Here is a 13,855-nt window from a genome sequence, read left to right as displayed (position 1 = left end):
CTCGGGACAGTGATCTGAGTCTGATGGATGAAAGCTCTACATGCGTGGGAGAGTGCTTGCACAAGGCTCCGAAAGGCCCTGCCACACATACATTTCTCCCTCCAGAATTACTGGCTGCGTGCAGCTGAACAGCTCTTTGGGGGTAAATGCAGTGGGAGGACTCATGAAGCCAGTTAATGAAGCTGAATGATAACATTAGACATTATCCCGTGAAAGTGAATATATTTTCAAATTATAAAAAGTGACAAAATGTGTTCACCCATGCAACAACTTGTGATCAGTTTCTTAACTTTTCTTGGCCTATCGCTTCTTCTAGGTGCTGCCCTGACATCTGCAGCAGGGGTGGAGACAGCCTGTGTAATGGTTGGCCCTATTGCCTTTGATTACTTTGGCGTGCGTCCTCTGGACAGGCATGGCCTGGAGGGCCCCGGATTGCTTTGGTTGCCCTCCAGTGGGTCAACTGCTCCCTCTGCAGTGATAGAGGTTGAGGCTGAGGGGGTCACAGAGAGCGTGGACAGCCTCTGAGATCCCTGAGTTGATGACCCAGCTGCTGCTTCTCCTCCCTTTGGGTACCCAAGGACCCCAGTCTGACTTCTTGAGAGGAATGAACACCTGGAGGGACATCCATGTGCCCCATTTCCCTCTTGCATTGCCACTGCAGGAACTCGCCCTTGGTTACTGCACTGGAGTGCAGGTCTGCGCGCATCTCCATGTTCTGCTGGACCAGGGTCTCCAAGGAGTCTGCCATCCTTCCCATGAAGACCTTCATGTGCACACATGTGGGCACCACTTCATCAGAGAGCAGGCAGACGCACTCCTCTCCATTGTGGGCTTCCAACAGCTCTGCGTGATGTTCCCTGCCTTCTGCTGACTCTCCATGATGAATTGGAAGGCCGAATCCAGAGGCTCATCATCTGAGCAGGACCTCACAGGTGCCTCTTGCCCAGCAGCCCTCCAAATGCCAGGGAGCTCGGCTGAACCTGCCTCCTCCTGCTGTGGACACATGTCTGTGCAGTGACCACCAGATTGTGACTCTGAGCCTGCTCTAGATCTAGGTCCCACCAAGGTGTGTATCTCTGTGCTAGTGGAGGGTGTGGGTAAGCAATGTGACGGATCTTCCAGGCTGCTTATTTCCAGCTGTTCCATGGAGGAGGTGTCCTCTTGGCTGGAGGTGAGGACCTGGATGGAATTGAGGGACTGGCTGGCTGAGGGCGTCGGTAGTTTGGCAGAGCTCCCTGTGAACCAACGTAGAGATAATTAGTGCACGGCAGCAGATTCAAAAGTAGGAGAGAGAGCACTCACAGTTGTGTCAAGAGAGGGATGATGTGAGCAGGATCCTCACGTGGGTGTTCATCACTGACTTCACTGTCACCGCAGGCACAGTTCACATCCTCACCAGTCAGCATGATAGCACAGTCCTTAAAGTGAGTGAGGGGCCTAATATGAGTCACTCCACTCTCTGCGCCCCCCAACCCCCATCACTCCACCGCACCACCCCCCCCCCCCCCCTGCCCCCCCGCACCCCCCACCCCACCCCCCACCCTCCCCAGTCTGGAACCTCTCCCTCTTATTGTGTGCCAGCTTCTCCTGCATGAAAACAGATGGGGAGAGAGTGAGCAGGATGCATGCCAGGGCAGATGATGAGGATGCGTCGAGTGTTTGTGTGGTAAGCAGAGCCATGGATGGGATGAGGATACGAGCTCCAGAGGATATGAGCCAAATGGAGATGTTAGGGCAGGTGTGAGAGTTAGTGTTGTTGTCCCTTGAGGCATGAGATCCTTGTAGATGTGTGATAGGTTTGGAAATATATGAGTTGAGAGTGATGTGGTGGCTGATTTACCCTGGCAGAACTGATGAGATCAGTCATCCTCTTCCTGCACTGGATGCTGACCTCCTCTGTGCTCCATCGGCGCTGACTGCCATTGTCACCACCTCCTAGGCCAGATTGGTGACTCTGGTGGAGCTCCTGCTGCCAGAGTGGGCATAGAGGACAGTGATGGCCTTCCACTGTGTCCAACAGAGAGGCTTCACTAAATTTGGGGGCTGCCGTCACCATTGCTTCCGGGGCCACCCGTCGCTTGGAGCAGTCATGGTTTGTAGACATGAAGTAAGCTGCGCTCTGGTGATCTTTAAATATGGTGCCCAGAGTGAGGAAATGCTGAGGTCACAGTGTGGTGGGCAAATCTGAGCCCACCCGCCAGCGTTCCGGTGTGTTTCCCATGAAACCCCACTGGGAAGCGGACAGTATGACATGAAAACCCACCATTGCAGGTGGTGGGTAAATCATAATTTTTGGGCAAGCTTAATTTATACAATTGTTTATTTTGTAAGATTTTGAGTTTTGCACTGGAAATTTTTGATGCCTGCTACCAAACTTAGCGCAAAACTGGGACGATTCCAACCATTATCTGATCATTTGCTTCATATTATTAGTGGGGCCTTTCTCAGTGCAAATTGGCTTTTATTACAACAGCGGCAATGGTTCAAAGTATTTATTTGGCTGTGAAGCATTTTAGGGTGTCATGAGGTTGTGAAAGGTGCTATATAAATTCAAAATCTCCCTTTGCATGTTGCTTCATTATTGTCAGGATTTCTTATTGCATTATTTACCTGATAAAGGGGCAATTGTACCCTTAAAGCTTTGCATTTTTAACTCCTAAATTGTTCACAGTAACTTAGTCAATCAGTAAGGTAACAATTTATCAAAGCTGCAAAAAACAGATGGGCAGCTTAAGTCTAGGATCCCTCTTGTCATGCATTATTTCCAGTGCAAAACTCATAATCTTACAAAATAAACAATTGTACAAATTAAGCTTGCCCAAGAAACTTTGAACATGGGATACTTGACAATTCAGGTTCAATGAGTCCTACAGGAAGCTTGTATAGCTATTTTACAGAAAGATCATGCGACATAGGGTAATGTTTTAGAAAAGAGAATATTCTTTCATCACAGTGAATCACGTCAATTGGGAGACAGATTGAAAGTGGACAAACTCTTCTCCCTTACCTACCGGCCCCACAAAGAGAAAAGACAATCATCTGAACTATTTGGGTTGGATTGAAAGTCAGATTACCCAGGATAAAGAAATGCAGCAGCACACAATGTCACTTCTTTCCAGATGTTGAAAGATAAAATGCATCTTTGTTTCTGTTTCCGTTTAGTGCCATATAAAGTACAATAGAAAACTTATGGAACTCTTTATACTGCAGAGAAAGGCAGTAAACAGCTACAGCTTCAAAAGCAAATAACCAGGTGTACTCATGAGAACAGTTCAAGTGCCACTGACATGATTTGAACTGCAAGTCATATTCCAAGCATTCCTCAAATGAAATGAAATAAATGTTATAAGTGCTGTTTCTGAGTTCACCTCCGACACTCAGTTGCAGCAGCTGTTCAACTAACCTCTACAGTTTCGGGTCTTGCTACTCTGCAGGAGAAAAGATTGAACTGGATCAGAATTTGCTCTCAAGATGACATGCAACATCAACAGAAACTCTTGGAAGGCTTGGAAAATCCTTCAGATGTTGCAGGAGGCTTTGAAGTTTTAGCATGTTATAAACATTTAGGATCAGCAATTTAAAAAAAAACAAGCTATGTTATCAATTTCCTCACACAAGGAAGTTGGGCTTTTATTTATTAAAATAATCCTATTAAAACATTTTGTACAAGTTTTTCTTCAGTTACATACGAGTAACTTACTTTCAAAAGAGGAGATAACAATCTTACAAAAACAGTTAAGTAAAGTCATATCAATGGAAAATCACCATTACATTCCTGGATAAGGAAATTGTTAACAAATATAACTACTGCTGGGGTAATTGATTTCTTTTCTTTTATGACTTTTGCAAATATTCTGAAGTTAGTGCGTTAAGGTAATTACACTTTAAATCATCTATATTTATCAATAAATAAAGGGCATTTCTTACAGAAAATGTTGCTAAAAGATGCAAGCTGTTAGCAATTCTATAATTATATTGAATTCTTCCATCTGTTATTTTAGCAGAGGGTTTAACCCAGTTAAAATAATTGGGTTACTGTCTGTGTTAAGATAATGGATGAAGGAATGTCACAGGAATGCATTAAACTGCACCATCTCCAGAGGATGTTTATTCACAATATCAACAAGTTGCTCCAATAGGTTAAGTATATGAGCCAATTTTTCTGTTATTGCACCTAATACATCGAACAAAATCAGACATGGAGCATCGCACCGCCATAAACAAAGATTGCCCCTTCCAGGCTTTTCCATCACAAATTTAAATAGACATAAATCAGGCAGGTTTCATTATTAGCATATGATCCTCTTTGCCCGATTCATTTGCGTGCTGCACCCAAGTGAGCTATTACACACAAGTGCAACAGTTGGGAAATTTGCAAGACAGGACATAATCAGAGAGCTTTGCAGAGAGACACAGTGCTGCCACAGTTCTCTGATATGTGTTGATAGAGGCAAAAGAATCATATCAGCACTTTGGTTTTAATTCATCGATTTCTACAATTTTGACTTACTATAATTTCATTTATTTCTGTACAATGCAACTTATTGCCATTTACTTGCAAAATTAGGAATCATGGCCCTAAATTATGATTATAGGCTGCATTAGACAATCATAGAATGAGTAGAGTACATACACAAGGGTGCATCTGCTTGTGATATCATAAAGCATGTTGATTTGAAAACCGCCACTATAGCTTTCTGAATAGTTGAGATTATAGCCATGGTTGTGATTCTATGCCAAATGCATAATCTGATTTTTTTTGTATTTCTTTAAGATGCTTTTGATAAACTGTTGTGTCCTGGTTCCATTCCAACTTTTTAATAGGGGATGGGGGAAGAAAGATTTATTATATAAACTGGAGAGAGAGAACACCATTATATCTATTGTGATCTCCCTGTACCTCTATCAGTTGTAGCGTCTAGTCCTTTGTCAGAACAGCTTCTTGTAAGTGCTGTGAATCCGCCTTTGGACCTTGTTCATCTTAATGTTATAGTTCTCTTAAATGGAAAAGGATTCAATTTTGGTGCATTGTTCTTCTTTAATTTCTTGTACAAGTAGAGGAAGAGCTGAGGTAAATAGCACAAAGGTAAGATATAATTATATTAATAAGGATATATATATACATATTATATGTATATATACACAAACACAGTGGTAAGATATAATTGTAGTTAGAATATATAAAATTATTAGAAGATTTTTGTAAATTGTGTTGTGAAAAATAAAAATTCATTGACCACATAAACTTCAAAGTACATTTCTCTGGATGTTTGTAACTTGGTGGAATCGACTCAAGATATGTGACCTTGTGATGATGGGAACAAAGTATAGGAGCCTTATGCAATGCAATTTCTTGTGAACTATTTGGCGTGGGGAGGCATAATCAGGTGAGGAACTTTTATTCAGTTTCACAACTCCTATTTACTCATTGTATTCAGCTTTAATTTGCTGCCTCCTTTCTCTGGTTGCAAACTGATGCTGCTCCTTCTCTACCTCCTCTCCATTCAGTGCAATATCCTCCTGATGTGAGGATGGAGGCCTTCTCCTTTTTATCATCGTCACACTTTAAATTTCAAAACAATCACCTTTTCTACATGGATATTATGCAGAGCACAGTAAGCTTTCAAGGTTCTGGAGTCTGTATTGCAGATCTGCAGTTATATCCAAGCATTATAACGCTTACTGTCTAGTAGAATTCTAGTAGTTTATGAACCTCACTGTATTTGTTCCTCCTGTGTGTTTACAGGTGTCAAAGTGCATGATATTCACAATCACAGATCAACTATTCTGGGCCATAAACTGTAAAATCAGCTTAGGGTTTCCTGGGCTCCTGGAGGCCGCTCACCCCTAACTTTTCAGCCAAGGATGCTGGACCATCTCCTCCCTGTTTAATTCCAGTCTATATGGGTTGGATTTTCCCTCTGCGGGTGGGAAAGAGAATTTGAGACATAGGTCCAGAACCTGCTGCTGTGGGGGGTGGGGGGAAGTCACTCATTGGGATTTCAAAAGGCACCTTCCCCTCCCCTCACGCTTAATTGGTATGGAGGCAGGTCTGCTGTCTAATTAAGGGTGTTGGGTGGGCTCTCAAGGCTGGAGGGGCAATCAGAATCCTTCCAGACTGAGAGGAGCCACAGAGGAAATAAGTGAGGTTGCATCAGCATTGTGATGCCCTCTCTCCAACTTGTTTAAATTTTTAATTTAAAAAATTAATTCAGCAGTCAGGCCCCAATGTGAGAGGGGAGCTCCTCCTAGCGGGTGGCCTGTGGTTGTTCTCACCCCCAGGTAGGCAGGGAGGTACCTCGAGGCTTGCCTGGAGCCCTGGTCCTCCAACCTGTCTCTAGGCACCTAAACTGAGACCTGCTTGTGTAAGGAGCTGGGCATTGACAAGAATTTTGCAGTTGACCTCCTTTAATTGCTCTCAATTAGGATCTTAATGAGCCTGATCTATGACCCGCTGCATGTGAGCAGGTAGCCCTGCCGGCCCTGATTCTGCCACTACACAAGTGGCCCAGAGGCAAAATGGGGCCAGGAAACTGACAAGCTGCCTAGTGGGGCTAATTTTCAGCTCTGCCAGCCTCCATTACCAGCCTGGGCAGGGCTGAAAATCCAGTCCTATGCCTTGGTGCTTACAGCTTCCATTTTTTTTTGCAGTGCATTGACTGAGTTACCTCATCTTTAATTTATTTATATCATTTGATGATGCAATAATCATCATTATCTCTTCTAATTTTGCAATGGTACATAAACAAGTTCTCCCAGAATTTAAATATAACTCCTGTATCTGTGGAGGCAGTGCCTCTCTTGCAAATCAAGCAAGAACACAAGCATTGACAGGTAATCCCTCTTTCAATTCTGGCTTCCAATGTCTTACTCCACCACAATTTTTCTTTTGTTCTTTTAAACAATATGGTCAGTGTGCCTCTGCACTTTTCACGTGCGCCTCCTATGTTGCAAGTGCCACATGCCTTGCTTCTTTTTCGCATTCTTCCAAAATTGAACTCAAGGCCAGGATTTTCCACTTGTCGGGCGGGCTTGGTGGCTTGGCCCGGGAATGGCACCTAGATGGACCGCCACCTGCGATCAGGCCCTGACCGCGAATTCGCGCTGGCTAGCCAATTAATGGCCGGCTAGCTTGAAACGTGCGCTGAGAGCCTCAGCGCTGCTGGGGTGGGGGCGGGAGGAGCGTGAGCACTGAAGTCCGCACATGTGGGGGGGGGAGCACGCACTGAATGCTTCCTGAAGGCCCAGAGCTGTCTCAGGGAGTTGAAGAACTTTAAAATGAAAAAATAAAGATTTTACAAATCAAATAGACATGTCATGAGACTTAGTCACTTGAAGAGGGACATGTTAAAAATGATGTTAAAATGTTTTCATTTATTTTTTAGTTACCATTGGAACCTCATCCCGCCCGTAGATAAGGTTTCGTAAGAAATGCAAAGGCCACCTGGCCTATTACCCCACCCACCAACCAAATGGTTGAGCGGGCAGCGAATTAATTAAATTAATTACTTGTTTATGGGACTTAATAGTCTCTTAATTGTCGGCAGGCCATTGTTGGCATTCTTGCGCTCGCCCGCCGACCAAAAGATCACAAGAGTGCATGATGATATTGGGACGCTCGCCCGACATCATCGCACAGTATTTCACTCCCGTTCGCATCGTGTACTCGCCCGCACTCAGGACGAAAAGTTCTGTCCCAAGACTCTTTAAACAATCGTTTAATTCATTCTGTGCCTAGATCTCTAAACTCTGGACTGTTTTACACCCTTCCCTTTTCCTTCCACCTTTAATCTGCAAGCTTTTAACCTTAGCATCACCTAATCACTACTTACTCATTAAGCAGTCTTCTCTTTTTCTCCTTTTCATCTTGGCAGTGTCCTGCATGATGGCCTGTCACTTTAGTTTTTCAGTGATATAAAAATCTGCAAGAATTTTAAAATTAAAAATAAATCAAAAAGTACCTTAACAGTAGAAACCAATTATTTTATAAATCAATATGACAAGCATAAATCTTAATGAAAAATGTCTGTCATAAGGTGGGTCTTTTTGATGTTTGAACTGGATCAGCATGGGCAGCAACTTAGGCTTTCAGTTCCTTTTTACTTGATACATACATGCTCATATCTGCGATAGGGAGCAGAAAGCACAAACCCACACCATCTGGTAATGGTCTACAGGAGAAAACATGCCACAACAAAACATCATGATTCCTGAGATATGCACTGTAGAGTAATGTACTACCTATTATAATGATGATATTTTATTATTCTTCTCTGCTAACAACATTGTAATAATCAACAATAGATTATGAGGTGTGGCACTGGAGTCAGGTGCCATTTGGTCATTGTTGTAAAATCATTGGAAACTTTTATGTTCAAATAGATTAACCGCCATGAACAGTCAAAAATACTTAATATTCAATTTACTGTTGCAGGACAGTGCCTTCGGCCCAGCCATCTTCAGCTGCTTCACCAATGATCTTCCTTCCACCATAAGCTGGCATGTTCGCTGATGATTGCATAATGTTCAGTACCATTCGCAACTCCTCAAATACTGAAGCAGTCCATGTCCAAATGCAGCAAGAGCTGGACAATATCCAGACTTGGGCTGACAAGTGGCAAGTAACATTCGTGCCTCACAAGTGCCAGGCAATGACCATCTCCAACAGCAGTGAACCTAACCATCTCCCCTTGATACTCAATGGCATTACCAACACTGAATCCCCCACTATCAACATCCTGGAGGTTACCAGGTAACTGGACTGGACTAGCCATATAAATACTGTGGCGATAAGAGCAGGTCAGAGGCTAGGAGTCCTGTGGCAAGTAACTCACCTCCTGACTACCAAAGCCTGTCCACACCATCTACAAGATAGAAGTCAGGAGTGTGATGGAATACTCCCCATTTGCCTGGATGAGTGTAGCTCCCCCAACACTCAAGAAGCTTGACACCGTCCAGGACAAAGTAACCCGCTTGATTGGCACCACATACACAAACGTTCACTCCCTCGGCACTGATGCACAGAAGCAGCAGTGTGTACTATCTACAAGATGCACTGCAGGAATTCACTAAGGCTCCTTAGACAGCATCTTTCAAACCCATGACCATTGCCATATAGAAGAACAAGAGCAGCAGATAGATGGGAACACCACCACTTGGAAGTTCCCTTTCAAGTCACTCACCATCCTGACTTGGGAATATATTACTGTTCATTCACTGTCACTGGGTCAAAATCCTGGAACTCCCTCCCCAACAGCACTGTGGGCATATTACACCACAGGGACTGCAGCAGTTCAAGAAGGCAGCTCACCATCACCCCCACATCCCATGAATGAATGGAAAATAAAAAATTACTTTTCCCATAATATAAAAATCTTTCATGTTGCCAATATAAGAACGTAAGAAATAGATTGCACAGAAGAAATATAGTCAGTACCTTTGGAAAAAATAAACACACTGCTTAGCCTTGCTTATCTTGTTAGTTATAAGCATCCCATCATCCCTTTGAAAGCTAAACAACTCTTTCACATATCTAAAAATGCAACTTTTCTTCACACCCTATATGCTAAGACTTCATCCGTGTTTACTCATTAGCATTTCAAATACCTTTTATTCCTAACCTCTTTTGATAATTGCAAGCTTGCAGTCTATATGATTCTAATTAAATTAAATTGCACAGACAGAATCCTATACTCTCATAAACCTACTTTACAATAAACCACAAAGATATTATGAAAAACATTATAACTTTGTGACAAGAGGATAGCAAAAATGCTCACTGTTGTCTGAGTGTGCATCATCACTGCAGGAAGTGATGTCATACAGCATGTGATTCAGCAGTAGGAATTATGTTGTTAGGTGTGTGTGTCGAGCTCTCCTGTACCTTGTATATAGTGTTGTGGGTCTTCAATAAAAATAACCCAAAGTACTTTTTAACCATTCATCAGTGTGATCTGGTAAGTTTGTATGAAGAATCCAGTAACTCAACATGGCGGTAGCTGTGCAATTTTGAAATCTGGGTTGCAGAAATAAAGTCGAGGTGCAATAGTGAAAATTGGGATCTTGCTTCAGTGCAGAGATCATGGAGTAGAGTCAGTTCAAAGATCTGGAAAACCAGAAAAAAGAAATTGAGACAAACAAGAAGTTTGCTACAAACACAGAAGAAATACAGTGAGATACCGGGACGTAGAAGAGACCTTGGAGATCAGTGCCCAAAGAAATAGTGAGTGACTGACTAGGAGGATAACTGGGTCAGTGCTCAGCAAGAATATTAAGCCGGTTCAGGATCAGGCTGCAAAGGTTAATTTGGAATTGGGCTAACAGGTTGCAAGCCATTTGGATGTTGTGATACGGTTACTGACAAAAACAGCTTCATGGGCAAGGCAAAAGAAAAAGTGAGCGATGCAGGCCACAGTGCCACAGAGCTTCAGTGATACAGAGCCCCAGGCTGGGCATGGCAAAGACACAGTGGTTCTGCAGTACTGTTTTGAGGAAACTCAACTAAAAATCCTGGAAAAGCAAGGAGCATCAGAACTACATTTCTTGTCATGAATTAGAAGGGCACAGATGTCCATGTCCATATGAGTTCAAGCTTTTTCTCACCAGAAAATGGAATTATCCATCGCTGAACCTGACAGACAAGCATTGAAGATGAAAATACCAATTGGAAATGAGGGATTCCATCGAATGAACACACCAGGTCTATCTGATGAGGATTAAAAAGAGCTGGTGAAGTTCTGGAATGGACTGGAAGATCAGCTCTACATAAAGGTGACTTCAGGATCCACTGTTTAGAGTTAATGGCATTCAGATAACAGCCTAAGGAATCAATTGACCAGCTTGTAAGGCTGATCCTGTGATAAGGGCAGAGATTGTGATTTCTCTGAAGCCGAGTTGTTGGAGACAATCATGGAACTCATTATTGCTTCAACGCCAATTGAAAACTTCCAGAGAACCTATCAGAGACGAAGAAAGGGCATCAACACCTTGAAAGGCAGAAGGGAGCATGAAGCCATTGTGACTGGAAAGCAATGCTTGCAAGCATTGGATGTGGTTACAATTATTGATGAAGTGGCCAAGGTGCCAAAACTGAATAGACCTTGTGGGCAGTGCACTCTACTGCACCTGCTGCAGAATTGTCTGATGTTTCAAGACCACTACAAGGCATGCAGCTTGAAAGGGCATTGAGCAGGTCAGTGCAGGATATCTGACAATGACAGTGTGGTCAGGGGCTACAATAAGCAACGATCAAATAAAAATTGCATACAGTGTACTTGCAGCAGCAACAAGGAGTGTGCCACAAGTCAACACAAGCACAGACACATACATGAGGTTGATAACAGAACAGACCAGGTGGAAAATGCTGAGAAGAAAACTCTTCTACTTGAAAGTGAGCTGACTTTCTAAACCACAAACGTGGCAAGATGTGTGGCCATGATTACATAGCTAAAGATTTATGCCTTATTCAACCATATAGGCCCATAACTTTCGTGGAGTAGCAATCACAGTTGGATTGCCACTCCACTCCTAGTTACTTACCCTGAAATGTAGCAGCATCTTTCTCGCCCAACCTTCTGACTCAGGCTGGGTGAGAAAGTTGCAGTGCAGCAGGTTCCCAAGATCTTGTGTCAAGGCAGCTGAGTCAGAAGTAAAGATGCCACACCCCCTTTTTTCGGCACTAGTTGCCATAAAGCAAATAAGTTTAAAGGTCCAGCCACTTTGAGAAGCTAGGGTGAAGGTAAGTGTGTAAGCTAAGTGGGTAGGATGGGTGGGGGGAGTAGGGTGGGTTTGGTGTATGGGGTGGCTGGGCTGATTGGGTGGTCAGGAGATGGGGATTGGGTGGTCATTGGAGGGGGGGTGGGGTAGGGAGGGCAGTTGGAGGGTGGGGACGGCAGTTGGGGGGCGGGGGTGTAGTCAGGGGGTGAGGAGGACAGTCGGGGTGTGCGGGGTAGTTGGGTTTTCGGCGGGGGGGAGGCTGGGGGATCAGGGGTTGGGTGGAGTTGTTGCGGATGGGTGGAGGAAGGGGAGGGGGAGGGCCTGTGGAGGGTTGGGTGTGTGAGAGGAATCCTGTGGGAGGGGTCGGTGCAGGTCAGTGGTATAGTTATCCAGGAGTTAGAAATGGTTTTAATTCTTCTAACTTGTTCTGGGTAGATATTGCTGTAAGACAGTCGGAAATCATCCAAAGACTCTGATTTAAATCAAAGTTTCGGATGGTTCCCATTGCAAGGCAATTCCCAATGAAGTTTGAACTTCCCCCAGCACATCTTTGGAGTAACCCTCGGGTATGATGCCCCAGAGCTTGGAAGTTATGGGCCTATGTATCTGAACAAAAATGGAAAACATGCTCAAAACCAAGATGAAGAGCAGAGCTAGTGCCAGCTTTCCTCTAGTAAGAATCTTAAAATGCCGATGGGAGTCAATGGTACAGCCTATGACAGCCAGGTTGACAAGTTCCAATGGGTCACCAATCCATTGTATCAGTACAATGGTATTAAAATTCAGCTATCACAAGTCTGCATGGTCATCGCAGGTTTTCTATTTGGTAGACACGAATGGCCCGTTAGTAGCAGGATTAGTAGCAGTGTGTAGGGAGCTCAAAATTGTGACCATATATGAAATCAATAATGCACCATTGGTGAAAGAGAATGTTAAAAATGACCCTATCTAGTCAGTCCATGACTTGCAGCTGGAGTATCCAAACAGGTTTGATGATGTGCGGAGTTTTAATTTGTTGCAGAACAGAAGGAGGCTGTTTGGCCTGTTGTGCCTACACTGACTCTCCGTAGGAGCAATTAATCTAGTTCCACTCCTTGCTTTCTCCCCATAGCCCTGCAAATTCTTTCTTTTCAAATAACAATCCAATTCCGTCTTGAATGCCTCAATTAAACCTGCCTCCACCATACTCTCAGGCAGTACAAGATCCTCGCTGCATGATAAAGTCTTTCCTCATGTCGCTGTTGCTTCTTTTGCCATTTTGCATTTAATTGCTGATGTAATTCCTTCAACTGATCCACCCTGGGAAGTACAGTGTATACATCCAGGAAAAACTGAAGATGGATGTCATTATTCGTTGTGTGCAACAGTGAAAAAAGATGGAACAATTTGGGTGTGTTTGGACCCAAGACATTTGAATTGTGCATTTAAGAGGTGTCCACGTAGATTTATAACATTGGAGGAACTAAACCCAAGATTTGCTGAAGCAATTTTTTTTTCCTCCAAATTAGATGCAAAACATTGTTATTGGCCCAGGCATTTATCAGAAGGATCACAGAAACTAAGCACATTTAGAACACCATTTGGAAGGCATTTTTTGGAAGGCATTACCATTTGGCTTAACTGTAAATCAAGATATAATCCAGCAACATTTGGTTAGGATCACTGAAAATGCCCCAGGTTGCATATGTCTAGTGGATGACATTGCAGTCATGGGTGCCAGTAGGGAAGAGCATGATCGAAATCTTCATGTGTTAATGCAGACGGCTGGAAGGGAGGGCTTTGATTTTAACAGCAAAAAGTATGAAATAAACATAAGGCTCATTAATTTTTTTTAAGTTCGGTTTATTCTAATACTGGGGTACATCGAATCCAGGCAAAGTAGAAGATATACAATCTATGCCTACATCCCAAGACCAAGAATGTTTGCAGCGATGTCTAGGGTTATTCAGTTTCTTAGCCCCTATATACATAACTTCGCTAATTGAGCATCATCATTGACAGAATTTTTAGGAATAGGTGTCCCGTTTGTGTGGCAAGAAGGCAGCCAAATTGTATTTGAATATTTAAGCAGTCATTGTCAGGGAAGACATGTTTCCTTTAATACTATGACCCAAGAAAGGAAACAGTCTTGGAAGTCAAT

General features: G+C 43.4%; 1 long non-coding RNA gene across 1 annotated transcript; it reads right to left on the bottom strand.

The window, feature by feature from the left end:
* Nucleotides 1–4,024: 4,024 nt before the first annotated feature.
* Nucleotides 4,025–11,571, bottom strand: LOC121278323. Its single transcript, XR_005943104.1, has 3 exons — nucleotides 11,539–11,571; nucleotides 7,833–7,922; nucleotides 4,025–5,066 (listed from the first exon to the last, which is right to left on the bottom strand). It is a non-coding gene; the product is annotated as an uncharacterized LOC121278323 (long non-coding RNA).
* Between the last annotated feature and the right edge of the window lie 2,284 nt (nucleotides 11,572–13,855).

This window comes from Carcharodon carcharias, chromosome 5, assembly GCF_017639515.1.
Source record: "Carcharodon carcharias isolate sCarCar2 chromosome 5, sCarCar2.pri, whole genome shotgun sequence".
NCBI classification, from domain to species: domain Eukaryota; kingdom Metazoa; phylum Chordata; class Chondrichthyes; order Lamniformes; family Lamnidae; genus Carcharodon; species Carcharodon carcharias.
The sequence above is the reverse complement of the archived record's forward strand: the minus strand, read 5'-3'. Positions and strand labels throughout refer to the sequence as shown.